Genomic DNA, 23,690 nt, shown 5'->3' on the forward strand with positions numbered 1-23,690 from the left:
ACCATCGGAATCGACAAACCTCACTGCAACCCATTGGTTATCGATCTGGTAATCCGAGACCTGGAAGTGGGAAGGATCCTTATCGACATGGGAAGCACAGTCAACGTCATCTTCCGCGATACCCTCCGTAGGATGAACATTGAACTCGGAGAAGTCGTCCCGGAACGAAAACCTCTCACCGGTTTCTCAGGTGCAACGTCAATGACCCTCAGATCAATCAAACTCCCAGTGTTGGCTAAAGAGGTGACAAAATCATTGACTTCGCGGTAGTCGATAACCCGGCCATCTACAATGTCATCATGGGAACTCCTTGGATCAATGCCATGAAAGCGGTACCGTCTACTTACCACCTTGGCATCAAGTTCCCAACTCCAAATGGAACATCGGTAATCTAGGGATGCCATAAACAGTCTAGGCTCTGCTTCTTGGCCGAGCAAAAATGTTGAGGTCAAAATCAGTCACGACGGAATCGATGTCCGAAAGTCCTTGGAAAAACCGAATCTCGGTCAAAACTCCAAAAGCCGAGAAAACGAACAGCCGAAACGGATCTCCCGGCGAGCACGGCCGTGATGCCGGTCGAGTCACCGGCAAGCTCGGCCGAGACACAGGCCAGCTCGCCCGGCGAGCACGGCCGCGTTGCTAGTCGAGTCGCCGGCGAGCTCGGCCGTGACACGGGCCAGCTCGCCTGACGAGCACGGCCGCGTTGCCGGTCGACTCGCCGGCGAGCTCGGCCGTGACACGGGCCAGCTCGCCCGGCGAGCACGGCCGTGTTGCCGGTCGGCTCGCTCGATCGTGCCGCGGATCGGCTCGCCCGGCGACCGCGGCCAATTCTCCGTGGACCATTCCTAACCCGGTCCCATCCCATAACCATGCATCTTTGTCCGAAGTTTCCGTAACTCAGTCTTCGGGTCCGTGGATAAAACATCAATGTTCCATCTAAAAAACATCGTCGAAAGTATTCGGGAAGTTGGGAAGGTTATGTCTCTCGAACAGTTTCCTATTCTTCGTAGTAAAGTAGGCTACGGTTAGCTTAACACCAACTGCCTCGGCTATGCAAAGAAACAGGGTTCCGTTGGAGGAACCATGCCTATACCAACGGCTACTTCGCGAGTAAAATCATAAAAACGCTAAAGTCTCGATACAGCCCAAAGAGGGTCCGAATTGCGGACAATGGCCCATCTTTGGTCCCAAAAGACTTGAACCCAAAAACTGGTATGACGGTTTATCGCATCCGCGGGAAGAGATAAATGTCAAATTTCCAAAGATAATCACTAAGAAGAAGGAAATATGGAAAAGCCCGCTTCACGATAAATCCGGCCCTAGAAGAGGTAAACCGACCTAAGGAGGAGTATATAAGGAGGACCTAGGACGGAGAGCATTCTAAGAGCAAACTTAATACTTAGAGCAATTTAGGCATTTTTCCATTTTTACTATCGAGCTGCGACTCGACTAGGTTAGAACTTAGGTGGCTAGACTAGCGAACATACCGACAGCTCTCGTGGCCTAGGATCTCACTTGCTGTTCACGCTCAAACGCGAATTCGGAAATAAGACCTCTTTGTTCTCTTTTCGCTCTTTCACGATTTATTACTTTCGAATCTTTCATATTGATTGTGTTGTGCGTGGCCCAGCAGATAACCGAGACCTTCAGGGAAGGCTAGGTTAACTTGGCTTTCCTTCGATTAACAAAACTCGACGGTGTGAATTTCGGTTCCCACAGTTTGGCGCTAGAAGGAGGGGGGTACAGATCTATCTCTCTCGCAACCACACACGCTCAGTCCGATATGATGACCAACGCTGACAAAGACCCGCTAACGCACGACGGGACTCCCGTCGATGCCAACGCTGATAAAACTCCAGCTGGAAACGTATCAACGGTCACTGCCGACGCCGTGATACTAGACCAGATGAAGGAAATGTTCGCCTCCGCTCAAAAAAAGACGGACGGACAAGGAAAACTCGTGGCCTCTCTCGCAAAACAGGTGGAAACCTTAACGGCGAAGGCCAGGAGCAAAGCCCCGCGCTGAACCACAAGATCCCGCAGCGGCAGAAGACTTGATTTCGAAACTCCGGGCAATCGAGCTGCACACGCGGACAAGGCTTCCTCAGGCCAAAACCCTGATGAAATGCTCCAGCCAGGTGCACAGCCAACTGCGGAGAACCTTCCACCTCCTACCGGGAGCAACGAAGGAGAAGAAATCGAGCGCATCGGCCTGGATATAAGCGACCAGTCCGAGCACTCGGACGACAGTGCTGACATCCACCCAAGAAGAACGCGAAGCCAGTCCGCTCGGCAGGATGCGTCCTTCGAAAAACCCATGACCGAGGAAGAAGAAAACCTCTATTGGGTAGAACATGAGGAGACAAGCTCGCAAGGCTGCCAGAAATCCTGATGAGATCCACGATCTCCGCGAGTACATCGCGAAAACCGCAGCGGAGGTGAAAGCGGTGAAATCACAAATCCACCACGCGACAAGCGCTGCGCCCGAGATCGATAGACTTCTCGAGGAAGCACGCAAAACCCCGTTCACTGTCCGGATTACTGAGACCAACGTCTCGGACCCGGGGAAGATCAAAATTCCCATCTACGATGGCACCACCGACCTGAAAGCGCACCTGCAGTCTTTCCAGATCGCGATGGGGAGGTGAAAACTCAAGGAACGCGAACGAGACGCTGGCTACTGCCTCCTCTTCGTCGAAAACCTCAAAGGAGTCGCGCTCGAATGGTTTTCTCGCCTAAAACAAAATTCCATCGGAAGTTTCCGCCAACTTGCTTCAGAGTTTCTCAAGCAGTATTCCATGTTCATGGATAGAGAAACCTCGGACATCGATCTCTGGAGCCTGTCTCAAAGAGAAGACGACCCACTTCGCGAGTTCAGGAACAGATTCAAGCTAGTAATGGCAAGAGTCACCGGGATCAGCGACAAAGTGGCGATCGATGCTCTGAAGAAAACTCTCTGGTACCGGTCGAAATTCCGGCAATGGGTATCCCTCGAAAAACCGAGAACGATTCAGGAGAATGAACATCGAACTCGGGAAATCATCCCGGAACCAAAACCACTGACCGGTTTTTCGGGCACAACATCAATGACCCTCGGATCGATCAAACTTCCGGTCAAGGCAAAGGAAGTCACGAAAATCGTTGACTTCGCTGATAATCCAGCCATCTATAATGTTATCATGGGAACCCCATGGATCAACGCAATGAAGGCGGTACCGTCGACTTACCACCTTAGCATCAAGTTCCCAACACCAAACGGAACAGCAGTAATCTTCGGATGCCAGAAACAATCTAGGCTCTGCTTTTTGGCCGAGCATAAGCTACGACAAACTCGGAACACCCCTACGGTTAGCCCAAAGCGAGTCAAGAAAACTCAGAGTACTCCCGAAGGTTCCACGAAGAGCGATTCGGAATCACTTGCCCAGGCAACGGCTCCGGACAGCGACGCGATCCCGGAGTCCATCGCCCTACCAGCAGAAAACCCGACTCACGAAACGGCCGCCGATTTAACTAAAGCCTGAACGGCCGAAGTAGCAGAAACGGCCCTATCCAACGAGTAGGAACGCCCGCAACAACAAAGCAGAACTACGAGATGGCTTGATCCTCGAAAGAGGTACGTAGGCAGCTTGTCCTATTGACAAGTTCAGCTATCCCCCTCTCCAAAAGGGGGGGGGGGAGTGGGTACGTATACTCGTATACTCGTATACTCCCACAAAGTTCGGAATATCCACACATGTACTCGATATTTTCGAAACTTTTCCAATAAAACTCATTTTATTACGGTCTCCCGATTCACTTCCAATAAGCCACAACAATCGGAGATTAACCTAAGAAACACCCAAGACAAGGGTCTCCAAACACGCATACCTTTCAAGCAGTCCTTGGATGGGAACTAACTTAAACAACAATCACAACATATCAATGGTCAAGCAAGACAAAATACATCTTCTCTAAAAACGAAGATCGTAACTTTCTCACTAGAAAGGATATACCTTTCGGAAAAAGCGAGACGTCGTAAATATTTTTGAGAGACATTACCCAAACACACGGTCCGTCCGCGACTCTAAAAATTGCCCGTCGATTGGCCCCGACGGATAAACCCAAAAACGCTCTAAAAAAAGAACTCGTAGTCTAACCTTTCGTAAAAGTAAAGGTTCTCTTACATCCGACGAGGATACCATAGCGCGCTATACAAGAAATCCGAAATTTTGGTCAGCACTCCAGACGGTCTCTGGAGAGTGCTCGGTTCGTTCCATACAAGTCATATAAGCCGGCGCCAAGTCACGGACTTTAAATCGGAAAGAACCAGGTGGAAATCGCCCACATGCAAAACGAGAGCCGATCAGTCGTCGCACAGCCTTAGAGCCGAAAGTAAACCTAGGTCTTGCCCTAAACCCAGTCCTACTGGTCCACTAACATCTCAAGACATGATACGAGATCTTAAAAACATATCCCATCGTCTATATCTAATACGCTCACGAAACTTCGCGAAACTCCTAAACGTTTTCGAACGCCCTCGTTCAGTAAGAGCAAACGAACAAGACGATAAACTAAGAGTTAAGATACGAAGTGACTACTCGTATCTTTCCCTCACACTTGGCAGAAGTATAAACTAAAACGCACAGAATGTCAATCATTCATCATATATATAGAAGCCGCAAAAAATGGCTAGGACCCAAAGCCACCAAACGGCCGGTCTCAAACACATAGTTAACATAGCCTCGCAAGGCCATAACACACATAAATAAAATACGGCCACACTCGGCCTAGATACATCAAACCTCGAAATAAAACTAAGGGAAATAATCCCAACAATCCTCAAAGCTCGAAGTCGAGGAACCCGGACATGGAGATCCCGAACGAGCTCACGGGCTGATCCACCTCTCCGTCCGCAACTCCGGCACCTTCATCACCGACACCGGTTCCCGCTTCTGCCGTGTCCTCCGAGACCTCGATGGAGTTCCAAAGCTGTCGGACCCTTCCTTCGATCGGAGGAACCAAGGATTCGGCATGGGCACACCCGTTCATAAGACCCGACATCTCGGCGACCTCAGCAGGAAAAGAAAAGTCCTCTTTGTGCGACTCGTAGAGGGTAGCGACCGAGCCACGGCACTCGCGAAAATCGCCCACGAATTTTTGAGCATCCTTAAAGCTCTCGAATTCGCTGGCAAACAAAGCAGCCCTCCGCTTCATTTCGGCGACAATCGCTCTCTTTCCTCTCCTCTCCGCACGGACAAGGGCCCGAGAATGGAGCTCAGCCTGTCTCCGGCTCTGTTCTTCGACCTCCTTCCGAAACCGAAAGAGTTCCCTTTCAGCCTCCTCGGCTTTGAAGTGAGAGATACGCGACTCCCGGAAACTTCTATCGAGCGCCGCATTAAACACCCTCATCCCCTACACGAACTTAAGATCGGAAAGGGAAACAAAAAAAAACATAATTTAGATCAAAGTTCAAAGGATAAACCTCGTTGACTAAGCTGGCTGGAGCCTTCGGCGACTACTTTCCTCCTCGACTCTTCGTCCAACGACTTATGAGTAGTAAAACCGGGAGGAAGTTCGGGAAAAAAGTCGCTGGGAAGGGGAACCTCGCTGGTTCCACTCCTTTCCCCTGGGGAGAAACCAGGGTTCCATTCTGGCAGTGGAAGGTTTCCCAAGACGTTCTCGGAGGCAACTTTCTCGGAGGCAACTCCCTTGCCTTTCTGAGACCTGATTTTCTGCCTCTGAGTAGGCAAGACATCAATGACCGATTCTACGCCATACGGAACGTCCAGAGGCTGAGAGACGGCTCGAGATCGATGGAGCTCCACCGCGCTTCGAATCCGTTCGACGGTAAAGGAATTCCAGAAGAACGGCCTGCTGCGGAGGAGATCTCACTTGGCAAAAAGATCGGCATGAGTCGGCGGAAGGATCCTGTTCACTGCAAGATAATAAAAAAACGTCTTCGTATGTTTTTAAGGTATCAAAACGAAAAATATAGCTATTCGTATTACCACGGGTGAAGTTCCACTCCCGACGGAATAGGTGGAGGTAGCTCTCCTCGACAGACTCCCCATCTATCCGGACAAAGGAAAAGCGCTCGAACCATGCCTTAGGATGTGAAGTGTGCCCCTGAATTATAGCTATACCCTTCTTTGGCGCCATGCGGTATGAGCCATCGATCCCCGTTCCTCTCGTAGACCAAAATCCCTCGAGGTCGCCAGGGTTAAGGTCCATTCCTAGCTCGTAACTCAAGATCAACATGCCCAGCCAATGCTGCAAGGCCGGAACGCTTAGCTGGCTGATCGAAAGCCAAAAGTGGCGAAGCGCGCGGACGTTGGTAACAGGGATCGGAAACCACATACGGCAATACACCAGAAAGGCCTCGTAGCAAGTAAAGAAACCTTCCGGAGGGTTCTTCGCACTCTCGTTGCAGTTCGGGATCCGAAATACGACTCCACTTGGGATCTGGTAAAAGTCCCTGAGAGTCGTGAGGTAGTCGGAAGAGACCATGCTCGGTGCAAGGGGTGCGTTTGGCGACCTCACGGGCCTCTTAGGAATCAGAATGTCTTGCGAAGGCGGAGGCGAGCCGCAAAGAGCTTTGTAGTACGCATCCTTTGCTTCTTCCTCAACTTCAAACTCTTCTTTCGGGGCGATCACCTCATTGGCAGAAGAGTCACCCGAAGATGAGCGTGAGGAAGAATTCCTCTTTGAAGATCCTTTTCTTGAAGGCATTTTCTTTGAGCAAAGAGAGATCTTGGAGAAAAAAATTCCTATCTTGGAGAAATCTTTTCTTAAGGAAAGAAGTGAGTAAAGAATTTGAAAAACTTACTTCCCTTACTTATACAATTTTTTTTCTTTTTTACTATTCACCTTCGATCTTTCGACAAACGATTACGTCTAAATTCCACCTAGAACAGACCATACCACAAGCTAGGACCTAACACCCAGGTCCACGGATCCTAGCTAGCTGGGGGGCTAACTGTTGGGGTCAAAATCGGTCACGACGGAATCGATGTCCGAAAGTCCTTGGAAAAACCGAATCTTGGTCAAAACTTCAAAAGCCAAGAAAACGAATAGCCGAAACGGATCACCCGGCGAGCTCGGCCGCGACACGGGACAGCTCGCCCGGCAAGCACGAACGTGATGCCGGTCGAGTCGCCGGCGAGCTCGGCCGTGACACGGGCCAGCTCGCCCGGCGAGCACGGCCGCGTTGCCAGTCGAGTCGCCGGAGAGCTCGGGCGTGACACGGGCCAGATCGCCCGGCGAGCATGGCCACGTTGCCGGTCGACTCGCCGGCGAGCTCGGCCGTGACACGGGCCAGCTCTCCCGGTGAGCACGTCCGTGTTGCCGGTCGGCTCGCTCAATCGTGCCGCGGATCGGCTCGCCCGGCGACCGCTGCCAATTCTCCGTGGACCATTCCGAACCCGGTCCCATCCCATAACCATGCATCTTCGTCCGAAGTTTCCGTAACTCAGTCTTCGGGTCCGTGGATACGACACCAATGTTCCGTCTAAAAAACATTGTCGAAAGTATTCGGGAAGTTGGGAACGTTATGTCTCTCGAACAGTTTCCTATTCTTCGTAGTAGAGCAGGCTACGGTTAACTTAACACCAACTGCCTCGGCTATGCGAAGAAACAGGGTTCCGTTGGAAGAACCATTCCTATACCAACGGCTACTTCACGAGTAAAATCATAAGAACGCTAAAGTCTTGATACGGCCCAAAGAGGGTCCGAATTGCGGACAACGGCCCATCTTTGGTCCCAAAAGACTTGAACCCAAAAACTGGTATGACTGTTTATCGCATCCGCGGGAAGAGATAAATGTCAAATTTCCGAAGATAATCACAAAGAAGAAGGAAATATGGAAAAGCCCGCTTCACGACAAATCCGGCCCGAGAAGAGGTAAACTGACCTAAGGAGGAGTATATAAGGAGGACCTAGGACGGAGAGCATTCTACCAGCAAACTTAATACTTAGAGCAATTTAGGCATTTTTCCGTTTTTACTATCGAGCTGCGACTCGACTAGGTTAGAACTTAGGTGGCTAGACTACTAGCGAACATACCGACAGCTCTCGTGGCCTAGGATCTCACCTGTTGTTCACGCTCAAACGCGAATTCGGAAATAAGACCTCTTTGTTCTCTTTTCGCTCTTTTACGATTTATTACTTTCGAATCTTTCATATTGATTGTGTTGTGCGTGGCCCAGCAAATAACCGGGACCTTCAAGGAAGGCTAGGTTAACTTGGCTTTCCTCCGATTAACAAAACTCGACGGTGTGAATTTCGGTTCCCACAATAAACTACGACAAACTCGGAACACCCCCGCGGTCAACCCGAAGCGGGCTATGAAAGCTCAAAACGCTCCCGAGAGCTCCATAAAAAGTGATCCTGAATCACCCGACCAGGCAACGACTCCAGACAGCGACATAGTCCCCGAGTCCATTGCCTTCCTAGCGGACAGCCCGACCCCTTAAACGTTCGTCGATCCAACTGAATCCCCAACAGCTGAAGTAACCGGAACAATCCCATCCGGCGAGTAGGAACACCCGCAGCAACAAGCAGAACTACGAGATGGCTTGATCATCGAAAGAAGTACGTAGGCAGCTTGTCATATCGACAAGTTCAGCTATCCCCTTCGTTAAAAAGGGGGGGGGGTGGGTACGTATACTCGTATACTACCACAAAGTCCGAAATATCCATGAATGTACTCGATATTTTTGAAACTTTTTCAATAAATTCTACCTTCTTCCGATCTTACGATTCACTTACAATAAGTCACAGTAATCTAAGGTTGGCCTAAGAAACGCCCAAGATAAGGGCATACCGTCCAAGCAGTCCTAGGACGAAAACTAATTCCTACATAATTCACACATACTCATGGTCAAGCAAGACCGGATAAACGCATCTTCTATAAAATCGAAGATCGTAGCCATCTCACAGCAAAAGACTTATCTTCGAGAAAGCGAGACGTTGTAAATATTTCTCGAAAGATATTATCCAAATACACAGACCATCCGTGACTCTAAAATACAAAATGCCCATAGCGCACTATACAAGAAAATCCGAAATTTTGGTCAGTACACCAGACGTTCTCTGGAGAGTGCTCGATTCTTCCCACAAAAGTCATATAAGCCGGCGACCAGTCGTAGACTTTAATCGGAAAGAATCAGGTAGAAATCGCCAACGGGCAAAACGAAAGCCGATTAGTCGTCGCACAGCCTTAGAGCCGAAAGTAAACCTAGGTCTTGCCCTAAACCCATTCCTACTAGTCCATTAATATCTCAAGGCATGATATCAAAACAGATACGAGATCTTAAAACATGTCTCATCGTCCACATCTAAAACGCTCACGAAACTTTGTAAAACTCCTAAACGTTTTCGAATACCCTCGAAAGAGCAAACGAACGGAACGACAAATTAAGAGTTAAGATACGAAGTGACTACTCGTGTCTTTCCCTCGACATTTGGCAGAAGTATAAACTAGAACCTATAGAATGCCAAAAGAACATTCGTTATATATAAAAAGGCCGCAGAGCGGCTGGGATTCGAAGCCACCAACGGCCAGTCCCGCATACATAGTCAAATGACCTTGCAAAGCCATAGCACACTCAAATAACGAATGGCCACACTCGGCCTAAAACACTACACGAAATCTTGAGATACAGGCAAAGGGAAAACAATCCCGATGACCTTCAGAGATCAAGGTCAAGATACCCGGAAATCGAGGATCCAAATGAGTCCGCGGGCTGATCCACTTCTACTCCCTCGTCCGCAGCATTGGCTCCCGCTTCCGTCGTGTCCTCCGAAACTTCGATGGGTTCCCAAAGCTCTCGGATCCTCCCCTCGATTGGAGGAACCATCGACTCGGCCTGGGCGCACCCATCCATGAGACCCGACATCTCAGCAACCTCGAAGAGAAAAGAGAAATCAGCGTTCTGCGACTTCCAAAGGGTACCAACCGAACCGCGGCATTCGCGGAAGTCACACACGTAGTCTTGAGCGTCCTTGAAACTCCTGAACACAGCAATCGCCCTCCTCCCTTTCCTCTTCGCACGAATGAGAGCTCGGGAATGTGACTCAGCCTGTCTGCGCTCTCTTTCCGCAACCTCGTTCTGAAAATGGATGAACTTCCTCTCGATCTCTTCGGCCTTGAAGTGCGAAAGACGCGCCTCTCTGAAACTTCCGTTAAGCGTTGAATTAAAGACCCGCATTCCCTACTGATATCTTGCATATTTCCATTATCTTATCCATTCATCCATGTGCATTTTGATCATATAGACTAGGATTTAGCCATGTTTAGGTTACATTTTGCATAGATGAGTCTCTATCAGGTGTTGGAGTGCCACATGGAGTTCTTGGGGCTATTTGGATGCATTTGGAGCTCAAAGGAGGTGAAATATGTGATCATTGGACGAGCAGAGCAGGGGAGCGAGGTTCCGCAGCGACGTCATGAGGTCGCTCCAAAGCACCTCTCAGAGCGACCTAGCTGGAGCGACCCCGTGAAGTCGCTCGCCATATTCACCCAGTGAAGCGAATTGCCCAGAGCGACGCGCCGAGGTCGCTCGCATCTCACACCCCTCTCGGAGCGACCTCCCAAAGCGACACCCCGAGGTCGCTCGCGTCTCTATGGCGAGACGACACGAAGCGAAGCCCGGAGCGACCTCTCAGAGCGACCCACTGAGGTCGCTCCCGAAGGCCAGAGCGACCTCTCAGAGCGACATGCCGAGGTCGCTCCGAGTCTATTGTTGGGTCAATTTTCTATTTTACTTAAGGGCCTTTTGGTCATTTCATTATGCACGTTTTTATTTTCTAAACCTATGTTTTAATACTCTGTAAGCCACCATGAGGATTGATCTTTTGGATCTATTGAGAAATACACAAAAAAACTCTCTTGAGAAGTTCATCTCTTGGATTTTGATTGTTATGTTCTTGTGTTATTGTTGATTTCTTATCTATTTCTCTACATGATTAATCTGAAATCCAATATGGGCTTAAGAGGAATCACGGAGATTAGTGAGTAATCACCTTTTGAATTCATGGGTTAGGGAGATTAAGGGTGATTAGGTTAGTTCTAGGATGTTTTAGTGTAGATCATTCTTGTTCCTTGCTAGTAGAGTATTCATAATGCATCTGCTGAGTTGGCCACTCAAAAGTTGATCAATAGACATTTCCCACCCAAAAGGTGTTTGATGAAATGCCTGAGACAACTCTTCTAGGCTTTTAGTATACTTTGCCAAAGACATTTGTTGTTAAAGGTGCTTAAATAGCTAATAGACTTGTTAGTAATGATTGCTTTCATATTATTCAACCAAAGACATTTGATGTTTGAGATATGTTAGCAAATGAGCATTCATCTAGACATAGAGCTTGCTTAGAATTGTGTCTAGGCTTAAGGTTGATAGTTTGATTGATCATTTGTCATCCTTAGTTCGATACTTGATCACCCAAGGTCTAATCCCTATGCCCATGAGTTCTCTTTTCCCTTAGTCAAGAAAGTATCATTATGTTATTGCTTTCTAGTATTAGTAGTAGTTTAAAACTCATCTAAATCATTGGTTGCACTTAGATTAAGTGAGTACTTGCATTCTCGGTGCTTTGATATCCCTCAGAACTGGTTCGACAATCTTTTATACTACAACATTTGTCTTAGGAGCCTTGAAAACTCCTAATATTACCTACACGAACCAAGGGTCAAAACATGGAAGTGACAAACGAAGACTCGCCAAAAAAAATAATTTTTCGGAGATTAAACCTCGTTGATCAACCGAGAACCTTCCGCGACCACTTCTCTCCTCGACGCTTCATCCAGTGATGCTGGAGTAGTAAAACCGGGAGGAAGGTTGGCAAAGAAGTCGTTCGGAAGGGGAGCCTCGCTGGTTCCACTCCCATCACCCGGGGTGAAACCCGGGTTCCATCCGGGTAGCGGAAGATCTTCTGAGACAAAGTTTCTGTCTTTGAGAGTGATTCCCTTGTCCTTTCGGGTCCTAACTCTCTCCCTCTGATCGGGAACAGCGTCGGGGTGTGGCTCGTCCATATCCGATGCACGTAAAGGTCGGGAGATGCCTCGCGATTGGTAGAGCGCCACTGCATTCCGGATACTGTTTGCTGCAAAAAAAAATGAATAAATAAATAAAATGCGTTAGATACCTCCGAGTATCTATACGAACCAAATTTCCAACCATCATACCACGATAAAAGTTCCATTTCCACAGAACAAGGGGAGACAGTTCTCCTCGACGGATGCGCCATCAATTCGAACATAGAAAAACCGCTTGAACCATCCCTTGGGATTTGAAGTATGCCCCTGGATTATCGACATATGTCTCTTAGGAGCCATACGGTATGAGTAGTCAATCGAGGTCTTTCGTGTCAACCATAGCCCTTCAAAGTAGTCGTGATACAAGCCTGAGCTATCAAAGGCTGTATGTTCCCAAGCAAGAGAGAAGGAACCGATCTAACAAAAGGGTGATCCGGATGGACTGATCTAATCAACCAAGAGGATCTGAACTGGAACGGATTGATGGAATGAAGTGCACCACACGAGATATGGAAGGCTCGTGATACAACACAAGGTTCCTCTAGGCCGTGGAGGTACTGGTCTCACAAGGCAAAGAGAAGGAGGCGAGTTCTAGCTTGAGAGCTCTAGGGTTTTCTTTAAAAGAAAAGTTAATGTTTATTCAAAGTCTGCCCCAAAAGTGGGCTTGCAAAAACATATAAATAGAACCAAGGGAACAGGCTCCACTTAGGTCACGAAAATACAAATAAGGAAACAAACTATAGTGTAGAACATGAAATAAGGTCATGAGTCTTCTTAGTCTTGGATCGAACTTAGCACTTGGTATAAGTGTGAAGCAAGTTGTGGCCTCGTTAAAAACCTCCTCCGGAAAACCCATTTGGGACAAAACCAAGAGTAAGGGAAAAAGAGCACACACAAAGAGCTTAGCCTAGTTGCTAGATTCGTCCAAGACACTTGCTAGGCAAGTTGATCTTCCATGGTAATGATCATCAGGTTGGTGTGGCCTTCCTCCGAGATGAATGGCCACATAACCTCACTTGATGCTTGTTTCTCCTTAGCTGGTTCTTCACCCTTTAGTTCATCTTTCTTCAAGCTTGATTCACCAGCTAGTTTAACCTGTCCAAGATCAGAAGCAAGTATCATGCTTTCATTAAATTTATGTTGAAGTATCTTAGCTCTTTGTCTAGTGATAGCTCCCTTGAATACGGTTGGTACTGGCACTTCTTGAACTGTCTCTGATTTGGTTATGTTGCTGATCATGTCCTGGATATCAGGTTCAGTTAGGTCTGGTTCCGGCTCTGGTTGAATGTCCTCATCATTCCCTCCCTCTTCAAAAGGTTTTGACCTCAATACTGGTTCATCTGCAAAACAAGGAGATAGATCAGTAACATTGAAAGTAGAAGACACATTCAACTCACCTGGCAGATCAAGACGGTAGGCATTGTTGTTGATCCTCTCAACAACTTGAAACGGGCCGTCTCCTCTTGGCTTCAGTTTGGAACTTCTCTGGTTAGGAAACCTTTCTTGCCGCATGTGTAACCAAACCCACTCTCCTGGTTCAAATACAATTTCCTTGCGGCCCTTGTTGGCATGTTTAGTGTACTGCTCAGTCCTCTTCTCCAAATTCTCTTGAACCTTCTGATGGAGTTCCTTGACATAGGCAGCTTTAGCTTCCCCGGTAAGACTGACAACTTCAGCTGGAGGTAAAGGTTTAAGATCCAAAGGGGTTTTCGGGTTGAACCCATAGGCTGCCTCAAAGGGGGACATCTTAGTGGCTGAATGCTGAGCTCTGTTGTATGCAAATTCGATGAATGGGATACAATCAACCCAATTCTTCACGTTCTTCCCAATGGTTGCCCTAAGCAGCGTAGAGAGCGTCCTGTTGACAACTTCAGTTTGCCCATCAGTTTGGGGATGACAAGTAGTAGAGAATAGCAGCTTTGTACCCAACTTCTTCCATAGTGTTCTCCAAAAGTGGCTGAGGAACTTGGTGTCTCGGTCAGATACAATAGTCCTTGGCACCCCATGTAAGCGCACCACCTCCTTAAAGAACAGATCAGCTGTTTTGGACGCATCATTCACCTTGGCACAAGGTATGAAGTGTGCCATTTTGGAGAATCTGTCCACGACAACAAAGATTGAATCCTTGTGATGAATTTTTGGTAATCCTAGAACAAAATCCATGGAGATGTCTACCCAAGGAGCTGTAGGAATCGGCAGTGGCATGTAAAGGCCATGAGGCTGGACTCGAGACTTAGCTTTCTTGCAAGTTACACATCTTGCGCAATGAGATTCTACTGATTTCTTAAGATGCGGCCAATAGAAATGTTCCCTGACCACAGCAAGTGTCTTATCTACTCCAAAGTGACCCATGAGCCCTCCTCCGTGAGCCTCTCTAGTGATTAGATCTCTCAAGGAGCATTGAGGAATGCACAATCTCCTGCCCTTGAAAAGAAATCCCTCATGCAAGTAGAACTTTCCTTGTGGTCCTTTGGTGCAACTTGAGTAGATAGCAGCAAGATCCGGATCTTCTCCGTACAAACTTTTGATGAACTCAAATCCCAACACCTTTGCTTCCATGGTTGCAATCAAAGCATATCTCCTGGAGAGTGCATCTGCTACAATGTTCTCCTTGCCCTTCTTATACTTGATAATGTAGGGAAATGTCTCAATAAACTCTAACCAGCGCGCATGTCTCCTCTTGAGATTGGTTTGCCCTCTTAGATGTTTAAGGGTTTCATGGTCAGTGTGTACCACAAATTCTTTAGACAGCAGGTAGTGCTGCCATGTCTCCAAAGCTCTCACCAAGGCATACAGCTCTTTATCATAGGTCGGATAATTGAGAGCTGCTCCACCAAGCTTCTCACTGAAGTAAGCCACGGGTTTTCCTTCTTGAATAAGAACTGCCCCTACCCCAATCCCTTATGCATCACATTCTACTTCAAAGGTCTTGTTGAAGTCGGGTAAGACCAGTACTGGTGCATGGGTCAGGCGATACTTCAAGGTCTGAAAGGCTTCCTGTTGAGATTTTTCCCAAATGAACCCAATACTCTTCTTCACCACAACAGTAAGGGGTGCAGCTATGCTACTGAAATCCTTGACAAACCGCCTGTAGAAGCTAGCTAGACCATGGAAACTTCTGACTTGGCTGATGTTCGTTGGAGTTGGCCACTCTTGAAAGGCCTTAACCTTCTCTTCATCAACCTGTAAATCCTGTGAACTCACAACAAAACCTAGGAAGACAAGTTTATCAGTGCAGAATGTGCACTTCTTGAGGTTTGCATAAAGCCCTTCTTGTCGAAGTGTGTCTAGTACTTGCTCAAGATGTGTCACATGATCAAGTAAACTAGTACTGTAAATTAAAATGTCATCAAAATAAACCACAACAAACTTACTGATGTATGGTCTAAGAATGTGGTTCATGAGACGCATGAAAGTACTAGGAGCATTGCTAAGTCCAAATGGCATCACCATCCATTCATATAGACCTTGCTTTGTTTTAAAAGCTGTCTTCCACTCATCTCCCTCTTTCATTCTTACCTGATGGTACCCACTCTTAAGGTCAATCTTGGAGAAGATGGTGGCTCCGCTTAGCTCATCTAACATGTCATCAAGCCGTGGAATGGGGTGTCTGTACTTGATGGTGATGTTGTTGATGGCTCGGCAGTCTACACACATTCTCCATGTCCCGTCCTTCTTTGGTACAAGTAAGACAGGTACAGCGCATGGACTGAGGCTCCCCCTCACGTATCCTTTGTCCAATAGGTCCTGAACTTGTCTCTCCAACTCCTTAGTCTCTTCCGGGTTCACCCTATAAGCCGATTTGTTTGGCAGAGCAGCTCCTGGCACAAAATCTATCTGGTGCTCAATGCCTCAGAGTGGGGGTAAACCGTGTGGAATCTCCTCTGGAAACACATCTTTGAACATGTCAAGAAGCTTAGTAATCTCTGGATGAAGAGTTAACTCATCAGAACCTGCACTCAAAAGCTCCTTAAAGATCATTAGTAGCATTGTGTGTTTGGTAGCAGCAGCCTTTCTTACGCAGCTAGGACGGATAAGAAAGTTTTATTTAACAGACTTTTCCTTTTCCTTAACCATTTGCAAATGAATTTCATGAACTTGTGCTGGGGTGAGAGGTGCTAAGCTTATCTTACGCTTATCATGCATGAATGTATACATGTTAGTTCTACCATCATGCTTAGTTTCTCTATCCCACTGCCATGGTCTTCCTAACAATACATGTCCAGCTTGCATAGGGACTACATCACAAACTACTTCATCTTGATACTTACCAATGCTAAATGGAATGGTCACTTGTTCTTTAATTTTAAGCTCAACCTTATCATCTAACCACCTTAGCCTATATGGATGCGGATGCTTTGTCTTTTCTAGGCCAAGTTTCTCTACCATGTAAGCACTAGCAGCATTAGTACAAGACCCACCATCTATGATAAGGTTACATACCTTGCCTTTTATGGTGCAACGGCTGTGGAATATGTTTTCTCTTTGGATTGTCTCGACGGGTTGCACTAGGACGCTAAGCACACGTCTGATCATCAAGCTCTCTCCCACATCAGCATATTCAACCTCTCCATACTCTTCTTGAATCTCAGGTACTTCTCCTTCATCACGAGACTCATAGCCGTCATCAGTGAGCAGCATAACCCTCTGGTTTGGGCATTCTCTTGCCATGTGTCCTCGGCCTCTACATTTGAAACAGGTGATGTCTCTGGCACGTTGGGGGTTGGTAGTTTTGGCTGGCTCGGTTTTGTTGTCCTTCGTGGGTTCGGTGGTGCGAGGCTTAGGCCGGCTGTCTCCTTCAACCCCTTTTCCTTTGTCCACCGACTTGTTGTAGTTGATATTGCTTGAATTCCAAGAAACTTGAGACTTGCCCTTGGAGCTCTTCTTCTTGATGTGTTGTTCAGCTTGGATAGCTAGATGGAACAGGTCCTTCATGTCAGCATAAACATGTCTCTCCACCTTGCAGCTTAACCTCTCATGTAAACCGTCGAGGAACTGAGCCATGGTAGCTTCCTCATCTTCATTAAGGTCCAAGCGGTTTCTTAGTTTCTCAAACTCTTCATAGTATTCTTCCACTGACTTGCTGCCCTGCTTGAGTGCCCGTAACTTCCTTTGCAAGTCTCTGTGAAAGTGTTGAGGCACAAACCGTTGCTTCATCGCATATTTCATGTCTAACCAAGAGTCTAGTTGCCTCAGGCCGTTCCTTCTCCTATCGGAGCACAATCTATCCCACCTGGAAAGCGCATTGTCCATGAGCTGAGCTACAGCCAAAGCAACTCTTTTAGGACCAGGGTGGTTATAGTAGGGAAAAATGTGATCCATCCTTTTCTCCCAGTCTAGGTAAGCTTCTGGATCAACATTTCCCGCATAGCCGGGAGCATTCATCTTGATGTGCTCTGGTCCTTGATTATAGTTTTGTTGGCGTGGAGCTCTCTGTGGCGGTAAGAAGTCTCCTTCTTCAAACCCTTGGTTGCGGTTTTGCCTGCGTGGGGCTCTTGGCCGGGGTAAGAAGTCCTCATCCTCTTCATCTTCTTCGCCATAGTCATCTTGTTCCTCACTTCTCCTTTGATTCTGGTTTTGGGGATAGAAAGGTCTGGGGTCATCTTCTGGTTGTTGATGAGTATTGCTAGCCTCCGGAATGTCGTTGAAGTGTATTCCGGTTCTTCTTAGAGCTGTGCCCGTTGGCATTGTATTGGCCTGAGCTGTTCCAAAGTCAACTCGTCTCTGTGGCCTAATGACTGGCCTATGCTCAATCCGGTCCATCCTGCCTCCAAGTTCTTGTCTCATGTTCTTCATCTCTTCTTGCAGATCACGGAGGGCCTGCATCAAAGCTGCTTGAGTTTCTTCTCCCATGGCGGCTTTTCTCTTGTAATATAAACCTAAGAGAAAATAAAAGAAAACTTAAGTTGTGATCGGCCAAAGTAAAGGAAATATGCAATATGAATTTTTTTTTTTTTTTTTTAACTTTAGAAAAGGAAAATTTAATTTAAAATCGACAATATGCAAAGGAATATTAGATTGGATGTAAAAGAGGAAAAGGTTGATCACACGGTTGAAAGAAAGGAAACTTTTTTTTTTTTTTTTAAACTCGACCAAATAAGGAAACTCGGATTTGCAAGCTTTTACTAACAAGTTTTAATGATTTTTTGAATGAAAATAAAGATCTAGCAGCCACTAAACTCGACAGGATGAAGAACACAAATTTTTATGGTTTTATGAAATAGAAACAAGATAAACTAGATGCAACAGAAACAAGTATGACTTTTTATGGGTTTTATATGAATGCAAAAACAAATGAAACTAAAAACAATTGTAAATAAAACAGACAGGATAGATAAAACCTGATGCTGAAGGAACTTCAGCTCTGATACCAGAAATGATACAAGCCTGAGCTATCAAAGGCTGTATGTTCCCAAGCAAGAGAGAAGGAACCGATCTAACACAAGGGTGATCCGGATGGACTGATCTAATCAACCAAGAGGATCTGAACTGGAACGGATTGATGGAATGAAGTGCACCACACGAGATATGGAAGGCTCGTGATACAACACAAGGTTCCTCTAGGCCGTGGAGGTACTGGTCTCACAAGGCAAAGAGAAGGAGGCGAGTTCTAGCTTGAGAGCTCTAGGGTTTTCTTTAAAAGAAAAGTTTATGTTTATTCAAAGTCTGCCCCAAAAGTGGGCTTGCAAAAACATATAAATAGAACCAAGGGAACAGGCTCCACTTAGGTCACGAAAATACAAATAAGGAAACAAACTATAGTGTAAAACATGAAATAAGGTCATGAGTCTTCTTAGCCTTGGATCGAACTTAGCACTTGGTATAAGTGTGAAGCAAGTTGTGGCCTTGTTAAAAACCTCCTCCGGAAAACCCATTTGGGACAAAACCAAGAGTAAGGGAAAAAGAGCACACACAAAGAGCTTAGCCTAGTTGCTAGATTCGTCCAAGAGACTTGCTAGGCAAGTTGATCTTCCATGGTAATGATCATCAGGTTGGTGTGGCCTTGCTCCGAGATGAATGGCCACATAACCTCACTTGATGCTTGTTTCTCCTTAGCTGGTTCTTCACCCTTTAGTTCATCTTTCTTCAAGCTTGATTCACCAGCTAGTTTAACCTGTCCAAGATCAGAAGCAAGTATCATGCTTTCATTAAATTTATGTTGAAGTATCTTAGCTCTTTGTCTAGTGATAGCTCCCTTGAATACGGTTGGTACTGGCACTTCTTGAACTGTCTCTGATTTGGTTATGTTGCTGATCATGTCCTGGATATCAGGTTCAGTTAGGTCTGGTTCCGGCTCTGGTTGAATGTCCTCATCAAGTCGGGGCTGAGGTTCATTTCGAGCTCGTAGCTCAGGATCAACACACCAAAAAAGTTCTGCAACGCCGCAACGTTTAGCTAAATGATCGACAGCTTAGAACGGTCGAGTGCGCGGACTATGGCCTCAGGAATCGGGAACCACATGCGACAACGTGTCAGGAAAGCTTCGTAGCATGTGAAGAATCCCTCCGGGGGATCCTCTGCACTCTCCCCATGCACCGGGACTCGAAACACAACCCTGCTCGGGACTCTGTAAAACTCCCGAAGGGTCTTAAGATAGGCGGGAAAGGTCCTGCTCGGAAGGGTAAGATCAAGCTGCGTCGCGGGTCTTGGGATAGAAGACTTCGAGCAGAGGAGTTATTGAACCGCATAAAGCGTCCCAGTACGCTTCCTTCTCTTATTGCTCGACCTCGAATTCCTCTTTGGGAACAATCTCCTCATTGGTACAAGGATTGCCAGGAGATGATTGAGGGGAAGTCTTTTTCTTAGAGGATCTCTTTCTTGAAGTCATTTTTTGAAAGACAAAAACTTTGACACAAAGGTAAAGAGAAATTTCTACCTTGGAGAAATTTTCTTGTGAAGAGAAGTTAATAAAGACTTTGAAAAAACTTACTCCACCTATATATAAGAAAAAAGGTTACTATTCATTTTCGGACTTTCGACAAACGATTACGTCTAATTCCATCAAAACAAGTCATACCGCAAGCTAGGACCTCACACCCAGGTCCACGGATCCTAGCTAGCTGGGGGGCTAACTGTTGGGGTCAAAACCGGTGACGACGGAATCAATGCCTGAAAGTTCCCGGAAAACCAACTCTCGATCGATCCTTGAAAATTAGACATTCCCGGAAAATGGTTAAATCAAGTAAAAGACAGTTTTTCGCGGATGCGAACCGAGGAACATTGAGAAGAGGATCAGTCTGGATGAGGTCTCAATCATAAGCAAGGACCGACCACCTCGCCCTAGGGCGACGACTGTCTCAACACGGGTCACCTTGCCCATGGGCGAGGACGACCCACACCGAGATCACCTCGCCCATGGGCGAGCACGACCCGCACCGAGGTCACCTCGCCCATGGGCGAGGACGACCCGCACCGAGGTCACCTCGCCCATGGACGAGGACCGACCTCCTGTCCCGAAACCGCGCATCATCGTCTAAGTTCCCGTAACACAATCCTCGGGCCCTTGGACGCAATACCCATGTCTCGGGAAAAGTTATAAAAAACTTGGTCATCGAAACGGATTCCTGCCTGCCGTATAAAACGGCTATGGTTAGCTTGAACACCAGTTGCCTTAACTATACGGGGAATTGGAATCCTTTCGGAAAAACCAACGGCTGTTTCTTAGGAAAAATCGTAAAAATGTCTAAGTCCCAAAACGGCCCAAAAGGGGCCTGAACTGTGGCTAAACGGCCCAATTACGATTTTAGAACAGGATTGACCCTAAGGCTGATATGAAGGTCTATTTTTTATTCGCAGGAAAAAATAAATGTCAAGTTTCCGAAGATAATCATGAAGGGTGACGAAAAATGGAAAAGCCCATATCGAGACGAATCCGGCCCAAGAAAAGGTGCAAACCGACGTAGAGAGAGTATATAAGGAGGGCTTAAGGCGAGGAGCAAGGGGGAGATTTCTTAGAGCAAACTTAATACTTAGAGCAATTTAGGCATTTTTCCGTTTTTACTATCGAGCTGCGACTCGACTAGGTTAGAACTTAGGTGGCTAGACTAGCGAACGTACCGACAGCTCTCGTGGCCTAGGATCTTACATGTTGTTCATGCTCAAACGCGAATTCAGAAATAAGACCTCTTTGTTCTCTTTTCGATCTTTTACGATTTCTTACTTTCGACTCTTTCATATTGATTGTGTTGTGCATGGCCCAGCAGATAACCGGGACCTTCAGGGAAGGCTAGGTTAGCTTGGCTTTCCTCCAATTAACAAATCTCGACGGTGTGAATTCCGGTTCCCACAATGTGTTAACTCCAGTGTTGGACGTCTGTGGCTTAACAATTCTGATTGGATCATAGTAGACATCAGGGGTTATCAGTGTTAGACACAACTGATTAGTCTGCATGTTGCAAACTGCTCCTACAGTAGCCATGAAAACTCTCCAAAGTAGTAGAGAATGGTTCTTGTTCAGCTGGTTTTCCAGGACATTAAAGTCAACTGGAAATAATGCATTGCCAATCGGCACCTCAAGGTCTCTGATGATTCCTCCCGAGATCCTCGTAGAATGATCCACAAAAGTGAATGAATCCTCCGAAGTGTCTATCTTTAGACCCAGATGGTCTGCCAATGCATTGGGTAGTATGCTGACTGATGAACCTGTGTCACACACCGCACATGGAAACTCAATGCCTTTCACTAAACATGGCACTGCAAATTTCTCAGGATCACTCTTCTTCTTCATTGTAATCCTCTGCTTCATCTTCTCTCTCATCTGATTGAAGATCCTATGTATGTCATGTTCAGTTTCCTTGGTCTCCCTGAAGAACATCCACAACCTGTGGGTAAAGTAAGCCTCCTCAAACGGCTTGTCCAAGGGTATCCTGCGAACTCTTTTGATGAAATTATTCATCTCCTTCTCATTAACTCCTCTCTTTAGATGCTTGGGAACCTTTTCATTCCTTCTCCTCAAGGTTCTCCTCTCAGAAGTCTGATCAACTTGCATAGACTCTGGTGCATCGTCAAAATGTTGACAGAAGTTGTCTGCAATGTTTTTTGAAGGTTGATATGGGTTTCAGATAGCATTCAGGCATGCTACATCTATCTTTGGTAGCTGCACTCGGTACGTCAGAGGTGGTCGTCGATCGACGATGGATGGGTCGTGTCGAACGTCGGTGGAGTATATCTGTCGATCGGTAGCTGGCTCATGATGCCGATCGATGTCTGACTTCTTGATGCGTAAGGGTTTGGGTGGATGAGGGTGTTTAGCTGCAAACTTCTCGTGAGTTAGAATCCTTACTGTTGCGCATGATGCAACCTTTCTGTTGATCGATGTGGAGTAGGTGATATCGATCGATCCTTGTTTGTCTCCATCGGTCAATAGTCAAATCTATCTTCTGACCTGCTGCCTTACGCAGATGACCCTCATGGTCATGCATGTTTCCAGTCTCATCCTGAATTAGAACTATAGTCACAACCATGTCTCGCAGTTCAGTATCGAACAATGTCCTAGGTGGAATGTCGATTGATGTCGGGTGGGTATGGGCGGTCGACAGAAGAGTAGTCTCAGTTGACGGTGGAAGGCGAGTGTCGGTCGACGAACGGGTGTTGTTGTCGATCGATGCAGTGAGTTTTTCTCTGCAGATTGAGCGTTCTAAGTGGCAGGATCTGAAAAGAGCAGTGTTTGTTCCTTGTTGCTTCTGGTACTGCTAGGCATGCACCTGAAAAGACAAGAAATAATTTTATCAGTTTTTGCAAGTAACAAAAACCTAGACTAAACCTAACTAAATTTGATCTAATGGCGATCGATGCTCCCTAGCAGCGTCGCCAAATTTGATATCACTCAAATTACCCTATAAGTGATTTGTACTCTCTCAAATAAGAGGTCGAGTTGCAGTACCTAGGGATCGAAATCACAGGGAGCTAAGGCACACAATAGATCTACTAGTTATGTGATTAAGCTAGGCAAACATGTTTAAATGTAAATAGCAAGGTTGTGAACAAGTAATTGTTCAGTTGATTGATTTGGGGTTTTTAAGACATATATGGAAAGCGTTAGACTTATGATTTCTATTCAGACAATCAGGATTACAGAGATATGGATACTAAGCATATAATGGATATTTTAGAACTCAAACAATAAGGATAGTCGATCAACTTCCGTATTTTTAGACTATCTATCGCCGGATCTAGGACCTCAGATGTCGCTTGTTGGTCCTGAGAAAGTGTCGATCGATACTAACAACGATTTATCAGTCCATACACCTTTCAGCCCGTCGATCGATACAAATAATGAGTTGTCGATCTATGAACCTTCCAGGGAGCGTTACGCACGGATTTGACATGTTCACTAGGTTTAACTAAATCATCTTCCGCTTGTTTCTAACAATCATAGCACAATCTAAACTAATTCAGACAGAGAACCAAGCTTCCACTTGCGCCCTAAAATCTATAGGCAAAGTCCTAGTTATCTACTCTAGAACACATGCATTAAGAACAGTTTAATTGATGGATATCCTAATACTTAACAATTCTATATTTTGGGCTAATCCCTCATGAATATCTGAATCCTAAATCTAACAAGGAGAATTACTCAAACATAGCTAAGCAATTCATCACAAAGAAGTAAGAAAACTGCATAAATAGAATATAGTAGAAAATTGGAGTTTCATTCACAAATCTCTGAAGGAGTTCT

This window comes from Brassica napus, chromosome C5, assembly GCF_020379485.1.
Source record: "Brassica napus cultivar Da-Ae chromosome C5, Da-Ae, whole genome shotgun sequence".
Taxonomy (NCBI): domain Eukaryota; kingdom Viridiplantae; phylum Streptophyta; class Magnoliopsida; order Brassicales; family Brassicaceae; genus Brassica; species Brassica napus.